The 23,978-nt window shown below is 45.2% G+C and overlaps 1 protein-coding gene across 3 annotated transcripts in view; it reads right to left on the bottom strand.

Moving 5' to 3' along the window:
* The window catches only part of SLC45A4 (solute carrier family 45 member 4), a 114,217-nt gene that overhangs the window by 58,958 nt on the left and 31,281 nt on the right, over positions 1–23,978 (bottom strand). Inside the window, exon 2 of one of the 3 annotated variants that reach the window (XM_073330014.2) lies at positions 764–876. The exons of the other annotated variants lie outside the window; for them this stretch is intronic. The gene's annotated coding sequence lies outside the window, so the exon portion shown is untranslated. The remainder of the gene's footprint in view (positions 1–763; positions 877–23,978) is intronic. 3 annotated transcript variants of the gene reach the window in all.

Genomic DNA, 23,978 nt, shown 5'->3' with positions numbered 1-23,978 from the left:
CTAGGCCTGTTACTCTTGACCAGTTTAATTCTTTGGGTGGAGGGAAAAGATGAACTTCTGCTGGGATGGGGGGCGGGAACAGGGGGAGTTATCCTGCCCTTTTCCATCAATCAATATTCTCCGTAGCCCAGAAAGGCAGATTTGAGCATTCTGGATTCATAGATAAGGCCAGAAGGAACCATTGTGACCATCAAGCCTGACCTCCTGTATAACACAGGACATAGGACTTCCTTGAATTATTTGAACTAAAGCATCTTTTCTTTTTTTTTTTTTTTGGGGGGGGGTTGGCGGCAGCGGGGAGAAGAATAAATAGTCTGGATTTAAAAAAAAAAAAGTTTCCAGTGATGGATTACCAATCACAGCTGTTGGTAAATTGTTCCAATGGTTCATTATCCTCACCTGTTAAAAATTCACACCTTATTTCCCATCTGAATTTGTCTAGCTTCAGTTCCAGCCATTGGGTCTTGTTATACCTTTGTCACTGTAGAGCCCTGTTATCCAATTTCTATTCCCTGTGTAGGTATTCATGAACTGTGATCAAGTCACCCCTCAACCTTTTCTTTGATAAACTAAATAGATAAACTCAAGGAGCTCAAATCACTATAAGGCAGGTTTTCCAACCCTATAATCATTTGTGTAGCTCTTCTTTGAACATTCTCCAATTTAGCAACATCCTTCTTTAATTCTTGGCAGCAGAACCGGACACAGTATTCCAGCAGCGGTGGTACCAGCAACAAATACAGAGGTAATATAGCCTACTTACTTTGACTGAAAATTCCTCTCATTATACATCCAAGAACAGCTTCATGCTGGGAGTTCATATTCAGCTGATTATCTGCCACGACCCTATGTCCTTTTCAGTCACCGATTTCCATCCTGTAAGCATGGCCTGCATTTTTAGTTTCTAGATGCATACTTTAGATTTGGTCATATTAAAGAACATTGTTTGTTTGCACCCAGTTTACCAAGCAATCCAGATCACTGTGCACCACTGACCTGTCCTCTTCATTATTTATCACTCTCTGATCGTTGAGTCATCTACAAATATTAGCAGTGATGATTTTAGGATTTCTTACAGGTCATTAACATTTTTATCAAATAGGAACTGATTCTTGGCCCTATGCTACAGGGACCACACTGGAAAACACCTGCTTGATGATGGTTCCCTGTTCAGTTACCTATAAAATGGCTTAAAAACTGACTGACTGATACCAAGTCACAGGAGTCAGCAAACAGAGCTGTAAACAGGGGAGTTTGAGTGGGAGTTTGAATGGGGAGTTTGTATTGTGGTGCTTGTTTGGGGTTTGTTTTTGCTGTGGATGGTGGTGTTTTGGTGTGGTTTGTGTTTCCCAGATTAACAGGATTTAGGTGGGAAGGCTGTGACAGATACAGAGGCAGCAGTGGGAGTGACTCATGTCGTGGAAGACACAATGAAGATGACTGGATGTGGAAGCTGCGGTATGTACATGATCCTGGAGGGGGCACCTGGTAAGAGTTTTGTCTGAATGAAATGCCATCTGATAGAGCTGATGGAGGAAAAGATCCGAGGTTTGGAGATGCAGGTGGAAAGTCTGGTTGAGTTTAGGAAGGGGTTTGAGCAGATTATGGAGCAAAGACATGAGGTATCTGAAGGGAAAAGCTCAGACTTGCAGATGGAAGCAGGACTGGGGAATTCTGAGGGGAGACTGGGTGAGGAAAGTGGTCAGTGGAAGCATGTGACTAAAAGAACTAGGCAGAGGAAAAGACGGGCTAGTGAAGGAGAAACAGAGCTCAAGAACAGGTTTTCAGAGTTGGAAAATGAAGAAGTGTCTCAGCAGGTAGTCACTGAAGGTGGAAGGGCAAGGAAGAAGAGAAGATCAGCAGGTCCTATAGGAAAAGGGGAAGAGTCAATGGAGACTACACCAAATATGAGCCCCAGGAGGATACAGGATGGGCTGAAGAGGATTACAAGGGAGAATAGGAATGGAAAGAACTTGCAGCCAGAGGGAACAGGCTGGAGAATAGCACCGTCACCAGGAAAAGGCAGGTCTATGTGATCGGGTACTCTTTACTGAGAAGAATAGACAGGCCTGTAACCAGAGCTGATCCAGAGAATAGAAGGGTGTGCTGTCTTCCAGGTGCTAAGATACGGGATGTAGACCTGAGGTTGAAAAGGATCCTAAAGGGAGCGAGAAAGAATCCCCTAATTCTCCTTCATGTGGGAACAAATGATATTGCTAGATTCTCCCTGGAAAGTATTAAGGGAGACTACGCTAGGCTGGGGAAGACGCTTAAGGAAATAGAGACTCAGGTGATCTTTAGTGGGATTCTGCCTGTTCCTAGAGAAGGGCAACAAAGGTGTGACAAGATTATGACTATCAACAGATGGCTTAGGCAGTAGTGCTATAAGGAGGACTTTGGGATGTATGGCCACTGGGAAGCATTCATGGACAGAGGACAGTTCTCTCGGGATGGACTTCATCTGAGTAGGGAAGGAAACAGACTTCTAGGAGGAGGGCTGGCACAACTGATTAAGAGAGCTTTAAACTAGGAATTTGGGGGAGATGTCCAAGTAATCTCCACGCCAGATTTTAGCATTGAGAGGGAAGAAAACGAAGTAAGAAAGGATACAGCCGTGGGTAGGAGAATGTATATAAGGAGGAAGGGCAGTGTGGATACCAGTCTAACAGGTTATACTGGCTGTAGAATGACCGTGCCTAATTGGGTAAAGAATGTGAGCGAGGCCAAACAGCAAAAATTAAGATGTTTGTACACCAGTGCGAGGAGCCTAGGTAACAAAATGGAGGAACTAGAGCTACTGTGCAGGAAGTGAAACCAGATATTATAGGGATAACAGAAACATGGTGGAATAGTAGACATGACTGGACTACAGGTATTGAATGGTATGTGCTGTTTAGGAAAGACAGAAATAAAGGTAAAGGTGGAGAAGTAGCATTTTATATCAATGAGGAGGTAGAATGTAAAGAAATAAGAAGCTATGGAATGGATAAGACAGAGTCCGTCTGGGCAAAAATCACATTGGGGAAGAAAACTTCTAGAGCTTCCCCTGGGATAGTGCTTGGGGAGTGCTATAGACCACCGGGATCTAATTTGGTTATGGATAGAGCCATTTTTAATGTTTTTAATAAAGTAAATACTAATGGAAACTGTGTGATCATGGGAGACTTTATCTTCCCAGATATAGACTGGAGGACGAGTGCTAGTAATAATAATAGGGCTCAGATTTTCCTAGATGCGATAGCTGATGGATTCCTTGATCAAGTAGTTGCTGAACTGACTAGAGGGGATGCCATTTTAGCTTTGGTTTTGGTGAGTAGTGAGGACCTCATAGAAGAAATGGTTGTAGGGGATAATCTTGATTCAAGTGATCATGAGCTAATTCAGTTCAAACTGAACGGAAGGATTAACAAAAATAAATCTGCAACTAGGGTTTTTGATTTCAAAAGGGCTGACTTTCAAAAATTAAGGAAATTAGTTAGGGAAGTGGATTGGATGGAAGAACTTATGGATCTAAAGGTAGAGGAGGCCTGGGATTACTTTAAATCAAAGCTGCAGAAGCTATCGGAAGCCTGTATCCCAAGAAAGGGGAAAAAATTCATAGGCAGGAGTTGTAGACCAAACTGGATGAGCAAGCATCTCAGAGAGGTGATTAAGAAAAAGCAGAAAGCATGCAGGGAGTGGAAGATGGGAGGGATCAGCAAGGAAAGCTACCTTATTGAGGTCAGAACATGTAGGGATAAAGTGAGACAGGCTAAAAGTCAAGTAGAGTTGGACCTTGCAAAGGGAATTAAAACCAATAGTAAAAGGTTCTATAGCCATATAAATAAGAAAAAGAAAAAAGAAGTGGGACCGCTAAACACTGAGGATGGAGTAGAGGTCAAGGATAATCTAGGCATGGCCCAATATCTAAACAGGTACTTTGCCTCAGTCTTTAATAAGGCTAAAGAGGATCTTAGGGATAATGGCAGGAAGACAAATGGGAATGAGGATATGGAGGTAGATATTACTATATCTGAGGTAGAAGCGAAATTCGAACAGTTTAATGGGACTAAATTGGGGAGCCCAGATAATCTTCATCCAAGAATATTAAAGGAATTGGCACCCGAAATTGCAAGCCCATTAGCAAGAATTTTTAATGAATCTGTAAACTCAGAGGTTGTACCATATGATTGGAGAATTGCTAATATAGTTCCTATTTTTAAGAAAGGGAAAAAAAGTGATCCGGGTAACTACAGGCCTGTTAGTTTGACATCTGTAGTATGCAAAATCTTGGAAAAAATTTTGAAGGAGAAAGTAGTTAAGGACATTGAGGTCAATGGTAAATGGGACAAAATACAACATGGTTTTACAAAAGGTAGATCCTGCCAAACCGACCTGATCTCCTTCTTTGAGAAAGTAACAGATTTTCTAGACAAAGGAAACGCAGTGGATCTAATTTACCTAGATTTTAGTAAGGCATTTGTTACGGTACCACATGGGGAATTATTAGTTAAATTGGAAAAGATGGGGATCAATATGAAGATTGAAAGGTGGATAAGGAACTGGTTAAAGGGGAGACTACAACGGGTCCTACTGAAAGGTGAACTGTCAGGCTGGAGGGAGGTTACCAGTGGATTTCCTCAGGAATCAGTTTTGGGACCAATCTTTTTATTACTGACCTCGACACAAAAAGTGGGAGTATGCTAATAAAGTTTGCGGATGATACAAAGATGGGAGGTATTGCCAATTTAGAGAAGGACCAGGATATCATACAGGAGGATCTGGATGACCTTGTAAACTGGAGTAATAGTAATAGGATGAAATTTAATAGTGATAAGTGTAAGGTTATGCATTTAGGGATTAATAAGAATTTTAGTTATAAGCTGGGGACGCATCAATTAGAAGTAACGGAGAAGGAGAAGGATCTTAGAATCATAGAATATCAGGGTTGGAAGGGACCCCAGAAGGTCATCTAGTCCAACCCCCTGCTTGAAGCAGGACCAATTCCCAGTTAAATCATCCCAGCCAGGGCTTTGTCAAGCCTGACCTTAAAAACCTCTAAGGAAGGAGATTCTACCACCTCCCTAGGTAACGCATTCCAGTGTTTCACCACCCTCTTAGTGAAAAAGTTTTTCCTAATATCCAATCTAAACCTCCCCCACTGCAACTTGAGACCATTACTCCTCATTTTCTGTCATCTGCTACCATTGAGAACAGTCTCGAGCCATCCTCTTTGGAACCCCCTTTCAGGTAGTTGAAAGCAGCTATCAAATCCCCCCTCATTCTTCTCTTCTGCAGGCTAAACAATCCCAGCTCCCTCAGCCTCTCCTCATAAGTCATGTGTTCTAGACCCCTAATCATTTTTGTTGCCCTTCGCTGGACTCTCTCCAATTTATCCACATCCTTCTTGTAGCGTGGGGCCCAAAACTGGACACAGTACTCCAGATGAGGCCTCACCAATGTCGAATAGAGGGGAACGATCACGTCCCTCGATCTGCTGGCAATGCCCCTACTTATACATCCCAAAATGCCATTGGCCTTCTTGGCAACAAGGGCACACTGCTGACTCATATCCAGCTTCTCGTCCACTGTCACCCCTAGGTCCTTTTCCGCAGAACTGCTGCATTGCCATTCGGTCCCTAGTCTGTAGCGGTGCATTGGATTCTTCCATCCTAAGTGCAGGACCCTGCACTTATCCTTATTGAACCTCATCAGATTTCTTTTGGCCCAATCCTCCAATTTGTCTAGGTCCTTCTGTATCCTATCCCTCCCCTCCAGCGTATCTACCACTCCTCCCAGTTTAGTATCATCCGCAAATTTGCTGAGAGTGCAATCCACACCATCCTCCAGATCATTTATGAAGATATTGAACAAAACCGGCCCCAGGACCGACCCTTGGGGCACTCCACTTGATACTGGCTGCCAACTAGACATGGAGCCATTGATCACTACCCGTTGAGCCCGACAATCTAGCCAGCTTTCTACCCACCTTATAATGCATTCATCCAGCCCATACTTCCTTAACTTGCTGACAAGAATACTGTGGGAGACCGTGTCAAAAGCTTTGCTAAAGTCAAGAAACAATACATCCACTGCTTTCCCTTCATCCACAGAACCAGTAATCTCATCATAAAAGGCGATTAGATTTGTCAGGCATGACCTTCCCTTGGTGAATCCATGCTGGCTGTTTCTGATCACTTTCCTCTCATGCAAGTGCATCAGGATTGATTCTTTGAGGACCTGCTCCATGATTTTTCCAGGGACTGAGGTGAGGCTGACTGGCCTGTAGTTCCCAGGATCCTCCTTCTTCCCTTTTTTAAAGATTGGCACTACATTAGCCTTTTTCCAGTCATCCGGGACTTCCCCGGTTCGCCACGAGTTTTCAAAGATAATGGCCAATGGCTCTGCAATCACAGCCGCCAATTCCTTCAGCACTCTCGGATGCAACTCGTCCGGCCCCATGGACTTGTGCACGTCCAGCTTTTTTAAATAGTCCCTAACCACCTCTATCTCCACAGAGGGCTGGCCATCTCTTCCCCATTTTGTGATGCCCAATCTTGGAGTATTGGTTGATCATAGGATGACTATGAGCTGCCAATGTGATATGGCTGTGAAAAAAGCTAATGCTGTCTTGGGATGCATCAGGCGAGGTATTTCCAGTAGAGATAAGGAGGTTTTAGTACCGTTATACAAGGCATTGGTGAGACCTCACCTGGAATACTGTGTGCAGTTCTGGTCTCCCATGTTTAAGAAGGATGAATTCAAACTGGAACAGGTACAGAGAAGGGCTACTAGGATGATCCGAGGAATGGAAAACTTGTCTTATGAAAGGAGACTCAAGGAGCTTGGCTTGTTTAACCTAACTAAAAGAAGGTTGAGGGGAGATATGATTGCTCTCTATAAATATATCAGAGGGATAAATACCAGAGAGGGAGAGGAATTATTTAAGCTCAGTACCAATGTGGACACAAGAACAAATGGATATAAACTGGCCATCGGGAAGTTTAGACTTGAAATTAGATGAAGGTTTCTAACCATCAGAAGAGTGAAGTTTTGGAATAGCCTTCCAAGGGAAGCAGTGCGGGCAAAAGATCTATCTGGCTTTAAGATGAAACTCGATAAGTTTATGGAGGAGATGGTATGATGGGATAACATGATTTTGGTAATTAAATATTCACGGTAAATAGGCCTCATGGCCTGTGATGGGATGTTAGATGGGGTGGGATGTGAGTTACCCAGTGTGGAAGTATAACATTGTATAAGTATAGCTTTGTATAAGGGGACATGCTGGATACATTGTATATGAGAGGGCATGCCAAAACATGTTACAAAGTATCTGAGGGAGCACATGTAGGGACAGTTAGCTTTTGATTGGAGAAGCAATTAAGATAGAGCCAGCACGTCTAAGAAGCAGGCATCAGAATGGAAGGTGTGAAGGGCAATTAGTTAAGTTAACTGGAAGCTGTTAAAGGAGATTGTTAAGTGTGGCAGGTAATTGAAGATACGTGACTGGTCTCAGGGATCTCGAAGGGTGGTGACTAAAATCTTTTTTCTTCTTTTGTCTGTAACTTCTCTGTAACTTGTTCTCCAAAACCTGTATAAATTAAGAGACACAAGCCCCACTCGGTGGGCTCACTTCTAAATGTATTAGCAGAGCAGCTTTGCTAATAAAACAGAGTGGTCTGATAAATTGTGAGTCTGAGACAAACTTTGACAATTTGGAGGTCCCACCAAGATGGCAAGTGGCTTCACTGAGGCTGTGTGATCCCTGACTGCCTTGCAGGACGATCGTGGCAGCCAGCGCTTGGACGCTTAGTCCAAGCGATCCTCCACAAGACAGAAAGGTACACAGCAGCAGCGCAGTCTACGCCATTGAACTTGTTGGTTTCCACTCTGTTCGGGTAGGGGTCCTTGGATCCAGCTTCTGGAATCGGACATCTCAGGTAATTATTATTTTTGTGCTTTAACCGGTTTGAGGACTGTCTTGTCTTTGTGTCTATCCGTCTTCCCCGTGGTGTGTCTGTGAATCTGGGAGCCATCTCTATCCGGAGACTGGCTGACCAATGGATCCCCACCCCCACGGTCTGAATAAGTGGAATCTGCACAGCTACAGCCGCACCATGCCTTGGGTATAACCCCTGGTGTGAAAGCAAGGGCAGTTGAGGCAGTAGCCTGTGGGCTCCTTTCTGTGTGTTGCACCAGGTACCGCTCTGCTGAGCCCGAATTTCCTTCTTGTGTGAGTGCTGTGTGAAGTCCTCCTGGATGGGTAATCAGAAGCCTAAGGTAGAACAGTTCCCTAAGGGAACTCCAGCTTATTTTATGTATTTTAGGAGGGGTCCGGACTCTTGTAGGTTTCTTGAAAAATGATCCAAATTAGCTCTAGAGAACCCCAAATTACAGTGGCCACTGTTAGGTTCTTGGGACAAGGATCGAGTGGGTGCTTTAAAAAGCAAACTCGTCCTCCCAAAAACCAAATTGGAGAGAGGAGAAGTAGACTGCTTCATGCAGTGGTGGGAAGAGGCAAATCGTAGATGGACTGAGTCAAAACTCACCTCTCTTAAAAATTCTATCAAAAAACTAACAGTTCAACTGGATGCAGTCTCTCCCACCACTAGTCCGAGCGCTCCCCTTTGCCCAGTCCTGTGCAATGATCCGGATCAAACCCGACCCCCACCATACTCCCGCGCAAATAAGAAATCAGAAAAGGAAAAATCTTCAGTGACTACAGATAATGAAAGTGAAGAAGATACCCTCATTAGCCTCGCAGCTCTGCAAAATATTATGAAGAAGAAATCCAAAGCAGACTGCAAAGATTCTCTTGACGTCTCTTCTTGGAAAAGGTAACCTGATGGGAGGTTAATGAGAGACTCTGATCAAACTGTTGTGGCACCCTTACGAGCCCTTAAGATGGGAGAAAGTGAGTCCATATGGGATTATAAGCCCTGGACTCGTACGGAACTTTTATCTATAGTTAAAAGTTTTCCCAAACCACAGGAAAACTCTGTCAAATTTGCTGAGGAGTTTCTGTTAATCTGTGAAACCTATGAACTCTCTGAGACAGATCTCCTCCAACTGTGTAAATTGTTAGCTCCTGCCAGTTATTATGAAAAATGGTTGGCTGCCGCAGACTGGCCAGCTGAGGCACACCAATCAGCCATAAAAGTACTGGCCCAGATTCGGCATACAGAGACCGGTGTATGGCTCTTTGGAAGCACCTGCATCAAGCCATTCCCAAAGTGTGTTCTCCTAAAACAAACTGGACAGCAATACGTTGCTGTAAGCAAGGGCAAGGAGAAAGCCCAGGCGACTATAGGTCCCGGCTGATATTTTCCTACAACATTCAGGAATACAAGAGCCTGATGTAAATGGGCAGGGGGCCTTGGCACATGCATTTGTTGATGGTCTTCTCCCTGCCACAGGCAGCATGTTAAAACGAATAAGTGTGGGATGGGAGACTGAAACCATGGACAAATTGCTGGCAGTAGCAGAGCATTGCCACCGCACTTTAAAAGGAAAGGAGGAACAGTCCTCCCAAAAGTTAATGGCTCTGCAGATACAGCATTATTCAGGACTAAGCAGACCACACCGGGGACAGGGACGGGGTTGCGCAAGGGGGCGGGGGGCTGGATTAACTGGGGTTTGTAACTACTGTAAACAGCCTGGACACTGGAAAAAAAGAGTGTCCAAGACGACCTAATAATTGTATGGGAAATCAAGTGAACCCCCCGCTGGTTCCTCCAGCTGATCCCCAACCCTATTTTTCACCCCAACAATGACGGGATGCTGGGGAACCTCACGAAGTTTTAGCTCCCTTATTACCTCTGTCCCCTACTGGAGAATGTGTCCTGACTGTAAATGATCTCTCTCTCTCCCTTTCCTTGTTGATACTGGAGCTTCTCTTTCTACAATCCGCACCACTAACTTGCCTGAGGTTCCCCGATCTGGAAAATCTGTGTCTGCTATTGGCATTACAGGGATCCCTACTTCTTTTCCCCTCCCAAACCTTTGTCTGTTCAGGTTGGTCCCCTCTCTGAGGAGCATGCATTCCTCCTCTCTGATTCCACCCCTGCAAACCTTCTGGGACGGGACTTGCTATGCAAACTTGGCTGTTCTATTTACTGCTCACCTCTCCTCTGCTCGCCTCACTAGGTATGAACTTTTGCTGCTTTCAGCCTCACATATCACTATTAAACGCTGCTCCGGGTTAAACCCTGCTACCCTCCTTCCTTTACCTAGTGATGGTGAACCCCATGACTGCCTTGCAACTGTCTCCGCTATCACTGTCCCGCGCCCCGACCTTTCAGATGTACCTCTCCCTAACTGTGACCTGGTATTATTCACTGATGGTTCCTGTTATAGAAATGACCAAGGCCACCTTCTTGCAGGGTACGCTGTGGTCTCTCTCTCTGAGACCATAGAAGCTGCGCCCTTACCCTCTGTGACCTCTGCCCAGGTGGCTGAACTGATTGCTCTAACCCGTGCCTGCTTTCTAGCCGAGGGGCTCTCTGCTACTATTTTTACTGATTCTCGGTATGCCTTTGGGGTTGTGCATGACTTTGGCACCCACTGGCAGGCTCGAGGTTTTCTTACCTCTACTGGTACCCCTATCAAGAATGGCCCCTACATTGCCGCCCTCCTGTATGCAGTTTTACTACCATCTGCCTTGGCAATTGTTAAGTGTACTGGCCACTCAGCGGCAGACACCGAGGTGGCAAAAGGTAATGCACTTGCTGATGCTACTGCAAAACATGCCGCTACTATAAAACCTTCACCAGAAGCGTTTCTTGGTCCCCTCTCTGTCTCTGTAACGCCACCATCCCTGTCTCATCTCGCTCAGCTCCAGGATTCTGCCCCAGAAACAGAGAGAGACTCCTGGAGTGCTTTGGGTTGCTCTTTGCATTCTGATTCCCTTTGGCAATCGCCCACCGGTACCTTTGTAGCCCCCCTCTCACTCTACCCGTCTCTAGCCGCCCTGCTACATGGTGTTTCGCATGTCGGCAAGGAGGGGATGGTCTCTGCTATGAGTAAGGCGGGGTGGTGGGCTCCCCATTTCAGCTCCTTTGCAACCCGCCACTGTGCCGCTTGTGTTACTTGTCAAAGCCACAATGTAGGCAAATCTGTAAAAGTAACACAAGGGTTCCGGGGTTTGCCTCAAGCACCTTTCCTACACTGGCAACTTGATTTTGTACAAATGCCAAAGTGTCAGAAATATGAATTCATTTTAGTTATGACGTGCCCCGACGCCACGGTAAAGAGCATCGCAGCAAAAGCCCTCCACGACGTAACGCAAAAGCGGATCGGTAGAGCCCCGTCCAGCCAAGACACCGCCAGCTTCCTGAGCGGTTCCCTGGACGGCGAATTCGGCCGAGATGGGGGCGACATCGCTTCGCTGTGGTCCCGCGCCCGCAACGCCACGCGCCGCCTGGGGAAACGCATCGGCTGCCGCTGGGAGTGGTGTGAGGAGCGCCAGGAGCTGGGTGTCCTGGTGCCACAGATCGGGTCCGAGGGCAACACCATCGTCACCCCGAGTGCCAGGGGCCTGCTGGAAAGGACCCTGAAGGCAGCCACCCACTCGCTGTACGTAGAAGCCCTGAAGCGCAAGCCGGACCAGGGAAAAGCCTTCGAACTGACCAGCAAGTGGGACGCCAGCAACCACTTCCTCGCCGGGGGCGGCTTCACCCGCTTCGCCGACTGGCGGTTCATCCACCGCGCCCGGCTCAACTGCGTCCCGCTCAACGGAGCCGTCCGCCACGGGAACCGAGACAAGCGTTGCAGGAAGTGCGGCTACTCCAACGAGACCCTGCCCCACGTCCTGTGCAGCTGCAAGCCCCACTCCAGAGCCTGGCAGCTGCGCCACAACGCCATCCAGAACCGCCTGGTGAAAGCCATCTCACCTAGCCTGGGGGAGGTCGCCGTGAACTGCGCCATCTCCGGTACCGACAGCCCGCTACGACCCGACGTGGTCGTCACCAACGAAACCCAGAAAAAGATCATCCTCGTCGACATTACGGTCCCTTTCGAGAACAGGACCCCGGCCTTCCGAGAAGCTCGAGCTCGGAAACTGGAAAAATACGCCCCTCTGGCCGACACCCTGAGAGCGAAGGGCTACGAGGTGCAGCTGGACGCCCTGATTGTCAGAGCCCTGGGCGCTTGGGACCCCTGCAACGAGCGTGTGCTGCGGACCTGCGGGATCGGTAGACGCTACGCACGACTCATGCGGCGCCTCATGGTCTCGGACACCATCCGATGGTCCAGGGACATCTATATCGAGCACATCACCGGCCACCGACAGTACCAGGAGGAGTGAGCCGGTACGACACTGTGCACACACTGTGGGAAAGAGACTGAGAGGCCTTCCCCATCGGACCGTATGAACTGGAACCGTAAACCCGCTGAACATTAAACCCCACCATATGAGGGTAGACCCATCCCCACCCCCGTATTCACTCACTATACCCAGCATACCGAACGTAGCTGTTGTGTGGATAACTTACCCCATATCTCGATGTCTGTACTCTGACCGGTTAAACTTTTCCCCCAGTCGGGGAATTTGCAGATTATTATGTGATCCTTGCTCCACCAGCTCCTAAATCGCATTTTGCACCCCTCGATAATCTGTACCTTATCCCCTGACGACCAGAAACTCCTATGCTTGAACTCTGTACCGTTCCTTATTTCAACATTATCTCAAATAAAATTATTATGTCTGTTTTCGGGTTGGATTGAAGCCTTTCCCTGTCGCAAAGCTGATTCATTGTCCGTTGCAAAATGTCTGTTAAACCACATTATCCCTACCAAGGGAATTCCTGCCACTTTGTCTAGTGACCGGGGAACACATTTTACTGGAAAAATAGTTCAACATCTAAACCAGGTATTACATGTCACCCACCTGTTGCACTGCCCTTACCATCCACAGAGTGCAGGGGCAGCTGAAAGGCGAAATGGTGTGCTTAAAAATAAGCTGGCAAAAATCTGTAGTTCCACAGGGTTAAACTGGCCAGCTGCTTTACCACTGGCCCTTATGGAAATTCGGTCATCCCCATCCCAGAGACACAAATTGAGTCCATTTGAAATCATCATGGGACGCCCTATGCGAACAATGGCTACCATTACCCCAGCCCCAGACCTAAACCTAACTCACAGCACGCTCCTCCAGTACTGCAAAGGGTTAATGCAAGCTGTGAGCTCCTTCCATTCGCAGGTGCGAGCAGCTTGGCCGACGGAACCCACCTCTGCTGCCTGTCACACTCTTGAGCCTGGTGATTGGGTCTACCTGTGGCCTTGGAACCCCGGTGGAAGGGTCCATACCAGGTACTGCTCACCACCCAGACAGCAGTGAAATTATCCGGCATTGCTGCATGGATCCATGCCTCACAGTGTAAGCCAGCGCCACCTCAAGGGGACCAAGCACCTCTGCAAGACCACGCAGAACCAGCTTCAACCCCAGAAGACAAAGAGGAACAGCCTGCAATACCTTACAATCTGCGCTCTCGTAAGGGTTGCCAGAAGCAGAGGGTAAGCAGACAGCAGGACCCAACAAACAAGAAGCAGTAGTGAGCCTAGCGCCTGCTGCCTGGTGGACGTAAAACCGTGACAGCGGTTCCCTCGAAAGGGGTTGTCGGAACCAGAAAGGGTCCTGCTTCCAACATGTGTCCTTTTACAAGCTTAATCCTCAACTACTGTGTCCTGACGGTCTGGGGAATCCAGAGTGCTAATCTAATGTTGTTAAATGTCACCAGTGAAAGTAATGAAAAAGAACGATTGATGTATGGAATCCAGTAAGTCATTGGTCATGGGCGTAGCCTTGACCAAAAGGGGGGATTGTGGAAGTATAACATTGTATAAGTATAGCGTTGTATAAGGGGACATGCTGGATACATTGTATATGAGAGGGCATGCCAAAACATGTTACAAAGTATCTGAGGGAGCACATGTAGGGACAGTTAGCTTTTGAATGGAGAAGCAATTAAGATAGAGCCAGCACGTCTAAGAAGCAGGCATCAGAATGGAAGGTGTGAAGGGCAATTAGTTAACTGGAAGCTGTTAAAGGAGATTGTTAAGGGTGGCAGGTAATTGAAGATACGTGACTGGTCTCAGGGATCTCGAAGGGTGGTGACTAAAATCTTTTTTCTTCTTTTGTCTGTAACTTGTTCTCCAAAAACTATATAAATTAAGAGACAAGCCCCACTCGGGGGGTTCACTTCTAAATGTATTAGCAGAGCAGCTTTGCTAATAAAACAGAGTGGTCTGATAAATTGTGAGTCTGAGTCAAACTCTGACACCAGGAAAGAATTTTCTGTAGTATCTCGCAGGTGAATCTTGCCTATATGCTCAGGGTTCAGCTGATCGCCATATTTGGGGTCGGGAAGGAATTTTCCTCCAGGGCAGACTGGAAGAGGCCCTGGAGGTTTTTTGCCTTCCTCTGTACCATGGGGCACAGGTCACTTGCTGGAGGATTCTCTGCTCCTTGAAGTCTTTAAACCACAAATTTGAGGACTTTCATAGCTCAGACATAGGTGAGAGGTTTTTCGCAGGAGTGGGTGGGTGAAATTCTGTGGCCTGCATTGTGCAGGAGGTCAGACTACATGATCATAATGGTCCCTTCTGACCTTCGTATCTATGAATCTATGAAAAAAAAACATGGTACACTGAGACCATTCTAGTTTTTTTTTTTTTTTTTTAAATCAAAATATCGTGTTGTACTAAGTCAAATGCCTTAAAGGTAAACCACCTATATTACCTTCATCAGGCCTGTAATCTCAAAAAAAAAAAAAAAAAAAAAAGATAATTGCTAACCAATATGGGTTTATGGAAACTAGATCTTGTCAACTAACTTGATATATTACTCCCCTTTAATTCTATATTTGAGTACCATATCAATTGTTAGTCTTTTGCCCAGGACTGATGGGAGGTTCATAGTACCTAGGTTGTCCCATTTACCATTTTAAATACTGGCACAACATTAGCTTTCTTCCAGTGTTCCAAGTCCTGCTAAAAATCCCAACATTACTGGCCCCAGCAAGCACCTCTTCCATCTTTTAAAAAACTCTAGGAATGCAAGTTATCCAGACTTGCTGCTTTAATAATGTCTAGCTTTTGTAGCTACTGTTCAACATCCTCCTAAGTTATTATGGATGGAAAGTGTTTAATCAACATAGGATATAAATACCTCATCCAGCTTTTTCTCCCAAATATAGAACAAAGTATTTATTAAACACATCTGCCTTATTGATAATCTTATTTTCATTCAGTAATGGACTAATGTTTTTTTAGGATTCCTTTTGCTCCTTAGAGTTAAAATACTCATTGTCCTTAGCGCTGATTAAATCATGCCTGTAGCTTGCAAACGAGGTTGGTCCTTGAATATTAGGCAGAGGTGTGCTGTCTAAAAGTGAAGGGAGGTAGCCAACCTGGGAGTAGGAACATAGAAATATCCTGCAATGTGAAGCATGATAGCTAGGACGAACAGACAGCCTCGAAAAGGAGGAGCTTGGATGTTCCCCATAAGGTAGATGAGGCAGCTTGAAGATTCTTGGCATGCACCCATGGCGAGCTGGATCATTATGCTCTTCCTTCCTTCAACACCAGCAGACCTCTACTTTGATGTTCTGAGGCCACAATGTAAACACATCAGCTGCAGGGAGTCAGGTTTCAGAGTAGCAGCCCTGTTAGTCTGTATTCGCAAAAAGAAAAGGAGTATTTGTGGCACCTTAGAGACTAACCAATTTATTTGAGCATACGCTTTCGTGAGCTACAGCTACAGCATCCGATGAAGTGAGCTGTAGCTCACGAAAGCTCATGCTCAAATAAATTGGTTTGTCTCTAAGGTGCCACAAGTACTCCTTTTCTTTTTGCAGGGAGTCAGGATCTCAGAAACTTCTCAACTAATCTCATCCTCAGTACTCTAGATTATACCATAACACGACTAGTTTTTAAACAGACCACTAGCAACAATTTAACTTTGACAGGCAACGTAAGTGGGGGTTAGTGTTATTAGGAGAACTTATGCATTTCCTGGTACTCAGTAAGCCATTAAAATAATAAGGTTGTAGATAAAAAGTAATAAATACCAGCAATACCTAACTCTTATCTAGGTGCTTTTCATCTGCCAATCTCAAAGCGCTTTAAAAAGGAGTTCAGGATCATTATCCCCATTTTACAATGCAGCAATAGCAGTATGGAGAGGTAAAAATAAGATTAATTTCTTAGTGCATGCATTTTAGATTTGTTAAGTTTTGCGGCTCTCCACTCCATTGGACTTTTGAAGCAGCTCTTCAATTGTTAAGGTGGTGGAATGCCACTGCAGTGAACAAATCCACACTCATGCTTCATTTTAATGAAGATTTTCAGATGATCTAATTATGACACACACTTCTTTCTTCCCTCCCCGCCCCCCTTTGAAAAGCCTCAGATTAAGTGGTGCAAACATTTCTTAAAAGATTTGACAGACAGAAAAGAGTAACAAAATGGCTATATCAGCACAGGAGTTCACATCCATTTTAAAGTTTAACAAACAGGAACTTCTCCTTAGGCATTAGTGACATCAGTTCTGCTGAGGGGCTGGCCTGTCTGTTTTGATGGTTCTAGCTGCACACAGAATGGACTGATTAGTGAAGAACCTTTCAAGGACTTTGTAATCATTTCACTGGGGTCACATCTTTCATACTTTACCAAGGACTGTCTTTCTTTTGCATTCGCACGGCACCTGGCATAATAGGTTTTTGATCTATGACTAGGGCTCCTAAATGTACCAAATACATTTGTATTTCTGTACTGTCTACCCCCCACCCCCACCACGGGCAGGAAAAAAAAAAAAAAAAGCTAAAGTGTCTTTCAGGAGACACTTTGGGCTTATAGTTAAGGCAAAAGTATGCACTTTCCAGCTAGCCATTCATAATCTTCGTTACGTTTTGAATAATGAACTGAAAGTGCAAAGTTCCTCATTGTGCAAGTTAACACAGACTGAATTGTGGTGCTAAAGAAGTTCATCTTTAAGCATTGATGTACTGTACGTCAGTAACACCTCAAAACCAAAGATCCATTTCAACCAATGGCATCACAGTGCCACAAAATCATTCCCTGAGGCGGACATTGTACTGCTTGTTGTAACAGACTATCTTCTTGACTTAATGTTTCCATGCATCATACAATGAAAATCCCAGTGAGAAGAAAGTAGTATGAGGACATCATGCTGCAGTTTTATGACTGAATTTATTCAACAGTATTTCTCTACTCTTTCCCATGCCCTCAGTGGGAGGTGCTATGTTCCCTTCTTCAAAAACAAAACAAAACAAAACAAAAAACAGACAACTATCCAAAAATCTCTACGTCAGGAGAAAGCCTAGGGACTCAAGTATTTTTGTTCAACACTCCCAAAGCCTAGCTGGAGTCTGCGAGCATGGGAAGCACTCTTGGGATCAAAGCTTTGCTCAGAGATCAGATCAGTAGACTTCTCAAGAGTCACAGAAGGAGGCCACCAGAAAACTATTACTGCATATAAAGCACTATTTGAAAGGACCTCCTCTTTCATGGCCTTTAATAAGGCCAAGAAGATACTTTTTTCAGAGCAGCCACTTCACTGTTCCTTATAATAAAAGGAAGGGAGAGGAGGTAGTGTTCTGTTCTTAACTCAGTCAAGGCCAAACTCATAAAAGGATTTTAAAAAGAACTAGCTAAATTAATGGAGGATTGGTCCATCAATGGCTATGAGGCAGGATGGTCAGGGGTGCAACACCATGCTTTAAGTGTCCCTGGTCACTGTTTGCCAGAAGCTAAGAGTGGATGACAGGGGATGGACTGATGATTGCCTGTTGGTGTTTGGCCAATGCTAGGTGCTTCAGAGGGAACAATGTCAGAAGATAGGATACTGGGCTAGATGGACCATTGGTCTGACCCAGTATGGCTGTCTTATGTTAACTCCATCAAAAACTCAAAGTTCTTTCTTAGGCAGTGGTTCTCTAGGTATTTCATTGGGAAGACCACTTTATAAGAGAAAAATTTCACCAACACTCCAGCACGTGATTCTCAAAAGTAAATTCAAGATACACATTAAACTGGAATTAATGGTGAGCACATATCAATAATCTAAAAAGGTAGAAATATTTTACACAGCCAGATCATCCCAAAGCCTAGCACTATAAATTCAGAGCTAAGTTTGAACCTGAAAAACTCAAAACATGTTAAGATATGGAAATACAGTTAGGCACCCAAACAACCTTAATTCTGCACTGTAGCAATGTCATGCAATAAACCATAGAAAGAGCACATTAGAATGTGTTCAAAATTACTGAAAACTGACTTTGAATGGTTCCCCCTGCCCCACACACATTCTCATTCTCCCCCCGTGAGAACACTAGGTCAGAATTAAGGTGATTTCCGGGCCTTTCAAATACTTTCCCTAACATGCTGGTGGTTTGGGTGGCAGGGATCAGCGTGGACCTCAGAATCTGCATACCCAAGGCGACTGCTACCAGCAGCATTAAGGGAAGGGGTGGGCTTCCTGTGTTCTTTCATGGCCCCAACATCACTCTCCCCCCCGAACTGCCAAAGACTGCAATCTGGCAGGCTTAATGCTAGTCTCTGGATGCTGCTTTGAGACCATGTTGCAGGGAGGTGAGGGGGGGCCCCATTGTCCACCTGCTCACTTGTGCTCCTGATGCAGGTTTCCCACAAGTTGCAGCACAGGGCCCGTTGCCCATGCCTCTAGGCGATACTCACCATGGCTGGAACAGCAAACCAGTTTATTGAATAGCTAGGGATTCTGATTATGTTCTGGCTTGCACTTTAGTGTTAAATAGCAACCTTGCACTAGACCCAGGGTTTGTGCTTTGCATGTCTTACTGTGGAAAGCTTGGCCTTCAGCACATCCTCCACACCAGCAGAGAGGCTACAGCAGATTAGAAGGCAGAAATAGAACACATGACGACATGTTCAGTGAGATAATGAATGCCTCTGGGACAGATGGCACTGAGCTCAGAGCCTGGAGGATTTCATGGTCAGAAAAACTGACCATGGGGATGCTCTCCTGCTCTCAGGAGCTTGAGCATGCCACACAGGATGAGATGCTGTGGATTATGACAGACCAGACACGCTGAAGCATCTGGCTGAACTTCAAGAAAAACAGCTTGAGACTAGACTCCCTCTGCAGTCCCTACACAATGGCCTGCAAGCATCACCCTGTTCCCAATCCCCCTTCCCCAAATGTTCCAGGAGGTGGGTACCAAGAACAAAAGGCAGCCATTCAAAAACCTTTGATGGGCAAGACTTCTACGCTTTCATAGACAAGCTGACTTTGTTTCTCCCTTCCCAGTTCTCTCACACTGTTTGCCCAAGGTTAAATTAATTTTTTTTAATTACACAAACAAAGAACAGGAAAAGTCAACATTGCGAGAATGAAATACTCTATTCCAAGCATGAGGGCTTGGGGGAAGGGGAGATACAGGGAAACCGAGGCAATGGTGCTGGATCATATTAAAGAAGTTCTGTATTAAAATCACAAATCAGTTTGGATTCCCCATAGTTTAAATTCCAGGGTATTACTAATTAAGAGGTCTCTTGGTTTTTGGTACTGTTTCTCTCCCTCTATGTGTGAAACTTGCAAGCTGCTAATTGTGTTAGTACATTCTAAGTCTGTTCTCAAAGCAATTCTTTGTAACAACAACTACTCACACAGAGAGAGACTCAAAGCAATACTCTGTAACAACAGAAACAGCACCCAGAGACTCCCTGCCCTTTTGTTGTATTCATCTCACTTTGTTAACAATTGTGATTAAAATAGAGAGATAGAGGATGTATGTGGATGCATGCTTGGTGTGGATAGGTTTCAGACTAGCAGCTGTGTTAGTCTGTATTTGCAAAAAGAAAAGGAGTACTTGTGGCACCTTAGAGACTAACCAATTTATTTGAGCATGAGCTTTCGTGAGCTACAGCTCACTTCATCGGATGCATTCAGTGGAAAATACAGTGGGGAGATTTATATACACAGAGAACATGAAACAATGGGTGTTACCATACACACTGTAACCAGAGTGATCACTTAAGGTGAGCTATTACCAGCAGGAGAGCTGGGGGGGCGGACCTTTTATAATGCTAATCAAGGTGGGCTATTTCCAGCAGTTGACAAGAACATCTGAGGAACAGTGGGGGGGGGAGGGTAGTATACACATGGGGAAATAGTTTTAACTTTGTGTAATGACCCATCCACTCTCAGTCTCTATTCAAGCCTAAATCAGACGTCAAGAATTATAACATTCAAAAACCAGTTCAATCTCTCTGGTCACTCGATTACAGACCTAAAAGTGGCAATACTTCAACAAAAAAACCTTCAAAAACAGACTCCAACGACAGACTGCTGAATTGGAATTAATTTGCAAACTGGATACAATTAACGTACGCTTGAATAGAGACTGGGAGTGGATGGGTCATTACACAAAGTAAAACTATTTCCTCATGTGTATCCTCCCCACCCCCCACTGTTCCTCAGACATTCTTGTCAACTGCTGGAAATGGCCCACCTTGATTATCACAACAAAAGGTCCGTTCCCCCCCCACCCCCCGCTCTCCTGCTGGTAATAGCTCACCTTAAGTGATCACTCTGGTTACAGTGTGTATGGTAACACCCATTGTTTCATGTTCTCTGTGTATATAAATCTCCCCACCGTATTTTCCACTGAATGTATCTGATGAAGTGAGCTGTAGCTCATGAAAGCTTATGCTCAAATAAATTGGTTAGTCTCTAAGGTGCCACAAATACTCTTTCTTTTGGTGTGGATAATAACTGAATGATCAGGGAGGTGACAGCCTAAGAATCCAGTGTCCATCGGCTGAAGAAGGTGTCAAGTGAAAATAACCAGAGGCCCCCCGGAGGGCAGACTGGAATCCACCCAACAGCCTCAAGAATGGGAGAACCAAAGAACAAGATAACATCTGGCAGCACGGAGCCATCAGGAATGTGCCATCTGCTGATTGATTCAGCAACAGCATGATGAAGCAATTCCCGTAGACTGGCATAGGAAGAAATTCCTATAAAAATGGACTCTAGAAAGTGAGAACATTGGGGTCTGATTCTGAAAACCAACTTCCAGGAGCATCAGATGAACATCTGACAAGGCCCTGCTCCCTCCTCATGTCCAGGCCACTTGGCCAGTGGCTTGGCATGAGCAACTCTAAGGCTGGTAACTATGATAACAACCTTGCAGAACCTGTGTGTGTGTATAAATATGAAATTGAATGGAATGTTATAGCTATAACTAACTGCTTACTCGGATTCTTTCTGTATTCGCAATAAATGTGGCATTTTGCTTTTTCCCCTTTAATAAGATCCTGCTGGTTTTTATTTTATTGGTATAACAATGGAAGGGATGGTACGGGAAGGCACAATGCAGATAAGTAGCACACATTACTGTAGCTCACTACTGAAGCCTCCTGGAAATGCAGAGCTCCTTGCTGGGCTACGCTTATTGCCCTGGTATCTGGCTGCTCAAAAAACTAACTGCCAAGCGATCTGCTTCCTTGCCCCACCACTGCAGAAACTTCTCTCCCTTTGTCTCGGATATTATGGTGCATGCAGGAGGCAACGAGAACAATGGGGATATTGCTTTCACTGAGGTCTAACCCAGTAAGCAACATGCACCAGCAACCCTTTAAATATCCAAAGGCACATTCCATCATCATTCTGCGCTTGCTCAGCCTATTGTTGAACTGCTCCTTACTGCTGTCCAGGTGGCTGGTGTACAGCTTCATGAGCCATGAGAGCCAAGGATTGGCTGGGTCTCCCAGGATCACTACTGGCATATCATCAATGGTTATTTTACAACCTGGAAAGAAAGTCCCCGATTCAGCTTTCTGAATAGACCTGTGTTCCTAAAGATGTGCGCGTCATGCACCTGTCTTGACCATCCCACGTTGATGCCCTGTGATCTACCAGCTCTTGCAACACCACTGAAAAGTATCCACCACTGTTTATGTACTCTTTGGTTAGGAGGTCTGGTACCAAGATAGGGATATGCATGCCATCTATCGCTCCGTGGCAGTTAGTGGATGGTTCTGTCGCGCTGCGGTTCCCAACGTCCTGCATGTTGCCTGGAGTCACTACCCTTCTTAGGGGAAGTTGATTAATGGCCCTGCATACTTGGATCACAACAGCTCCTACAGTGCATTTACAAACTCCAAATTGATTCCCCACAGACCAGTAGCAGTCTGGCAGTGCAAGCTTCCACAGCGAGATTGCCACTTGCTTCTCCACTATCAGAGCAGGGCTCATTTTAGTGTTGCTGCACTTCAGGCCTGGGGAAAGTGCTGTGCAAAGTTCCTGGAAATTGGCCTTCCACATGCAGAAGTTCTGCAGCCACTGCTTGTCATCCCATAGTTGCATAATTATGCGATCCTACCAGTCACTGCTGGTTTCCCAGGACCAGAAACAGGGCTCCACCATATTCAGCTGCTGTACAATTGCCAGCAGCAACTGGGAATGGTTTCATTCCACTGCTTGCAGTAGGACTGCTTGAATGACATTGCAATGTTCTGTATGGAGGCTCCTGTCTGGAGTCTGGAAATACAAACACCTCATGCCTTATCCTGCAGTAATAAGAACATAACCATATTGGGTCAGACCAAAGGTCCATCTAGCCCAGTATCCTGCCCAACAGCGGCCAATGCCAGGTGCCCCAGAGGAAATGAACAGAACAGGTAATCAAGTGAACCATCCTCTGTCACCCATTCCCAGCTTCTGGCAAACAGAGGTTAGCAATGACATCCCTGCCCATCCCAGCCCACCAGGGTGGAACAGTTGAGCGGGGTCCATGCTTCTCGGGCTATGGCATATGCGCGGCTAAGCTAGGCTTTGAAAAAAAGCGCAAAAAGGGTTGTTTGCCATTGGTAGAGGGAGGGAGGAATCTGCATCACTGGCAGTGGAAGCCATGCTCCCATCCCCTCTGCGACAATGCTTTGGTCCCATGAGGCATTGCAAGCCCATCTCAAAAGCCCCCTGCAGCTAGCTGCACTGTAGGCTAGCTACCCAGAGTGCACTTTTCTGTGTATCCATGCAAGCATTGTAATCAGATCACACTCGTGCACTTAATCAATGCGGTGTCTGGATTTCAACTTAAATTGACAACTTTGCAGCGTAGACATGCCCTCAGTGTACAAAGGAGGCAAGACAGTCGTGCCACAGAGCCTGTGAAGCATTGATGCCCAGACTGTGACCATGGGACCTTTGAAAGGTAGTATGAGCTGTGCCAAGAGGTCTCCTAGGGCACATTACTACCAACAGAATCGTTGCATGCAAATTAGCTTTAAAAGGATGGTGATCCCTTGAGTTATTTTTGAAGTAGCAATGACCCCACTCAAGAGTAATCTGAACTGTTTACTTGAGCCTGTCAGGAATGTTTAATCCTCAATTAGCTAAAACAGGTTATCTGCTACCTAATTTATTCAAATATAGCCAAAACAAGATTTCAGTTAATGTTCTTTACAAGGAAAGTTTGAAGAGAGATTATTCTGCAACTAAAATCATTTGGTGCAAGGCTGACATGCTAAATTTATAAAAGGGATGCAGTTTTTAATTTTAGTTCTAATTAATGGATTTACTTGTAAATTCTCAGAAAAGTCACTCAGTACTCAAAGTGTTGTAAATTTAAATACAGGGGTGGGGTCTAAAGAAGGATGAGGTAGGAAGTACAGAAGCAGGATTACATACTATAATCCTATAGTATGTAATCCTTCTATAGTATGTAATTATATTCAAGTCCTCTCCCTCACTATAAGTGATGATAGCAACTGTGTCCAGGCCTCCATTTCTTCCTATACCTCACCTGAGAATTTTGAGTTAGGTAGGTAAAGTCATTTTGTAGGAAACTTTTTAAAAATACACAGCCAACAATACAGCACCATGTGCCGTTATGCCAATCTAATTTAAAAAGTGTACTTCAAAGTAATGCTGTTATATTAGATATTTGCATTTTCAAGTTATGTACTTTAGCCTCCTAGTTCATCCAGGCTTG

Source organism: Lepidochelys kempii, chromosome 2 (assembly GCF_965140285.1).
Source record: "Lepidochelys kempii isolate rLepKem1 chromosome 2, rLepKem1.hap1, whole genome shotgun sequence".
In the NCBI taxonomy this organism is placed as follows: Eukaryota; Metazoa; Chordata; order Testudines; family Cheloniidae; genus Lepidochelys; species Lepidochelys kempii.
This window is presented reverse-complemented; position numbering and strand designations above follow the sequence as displayed.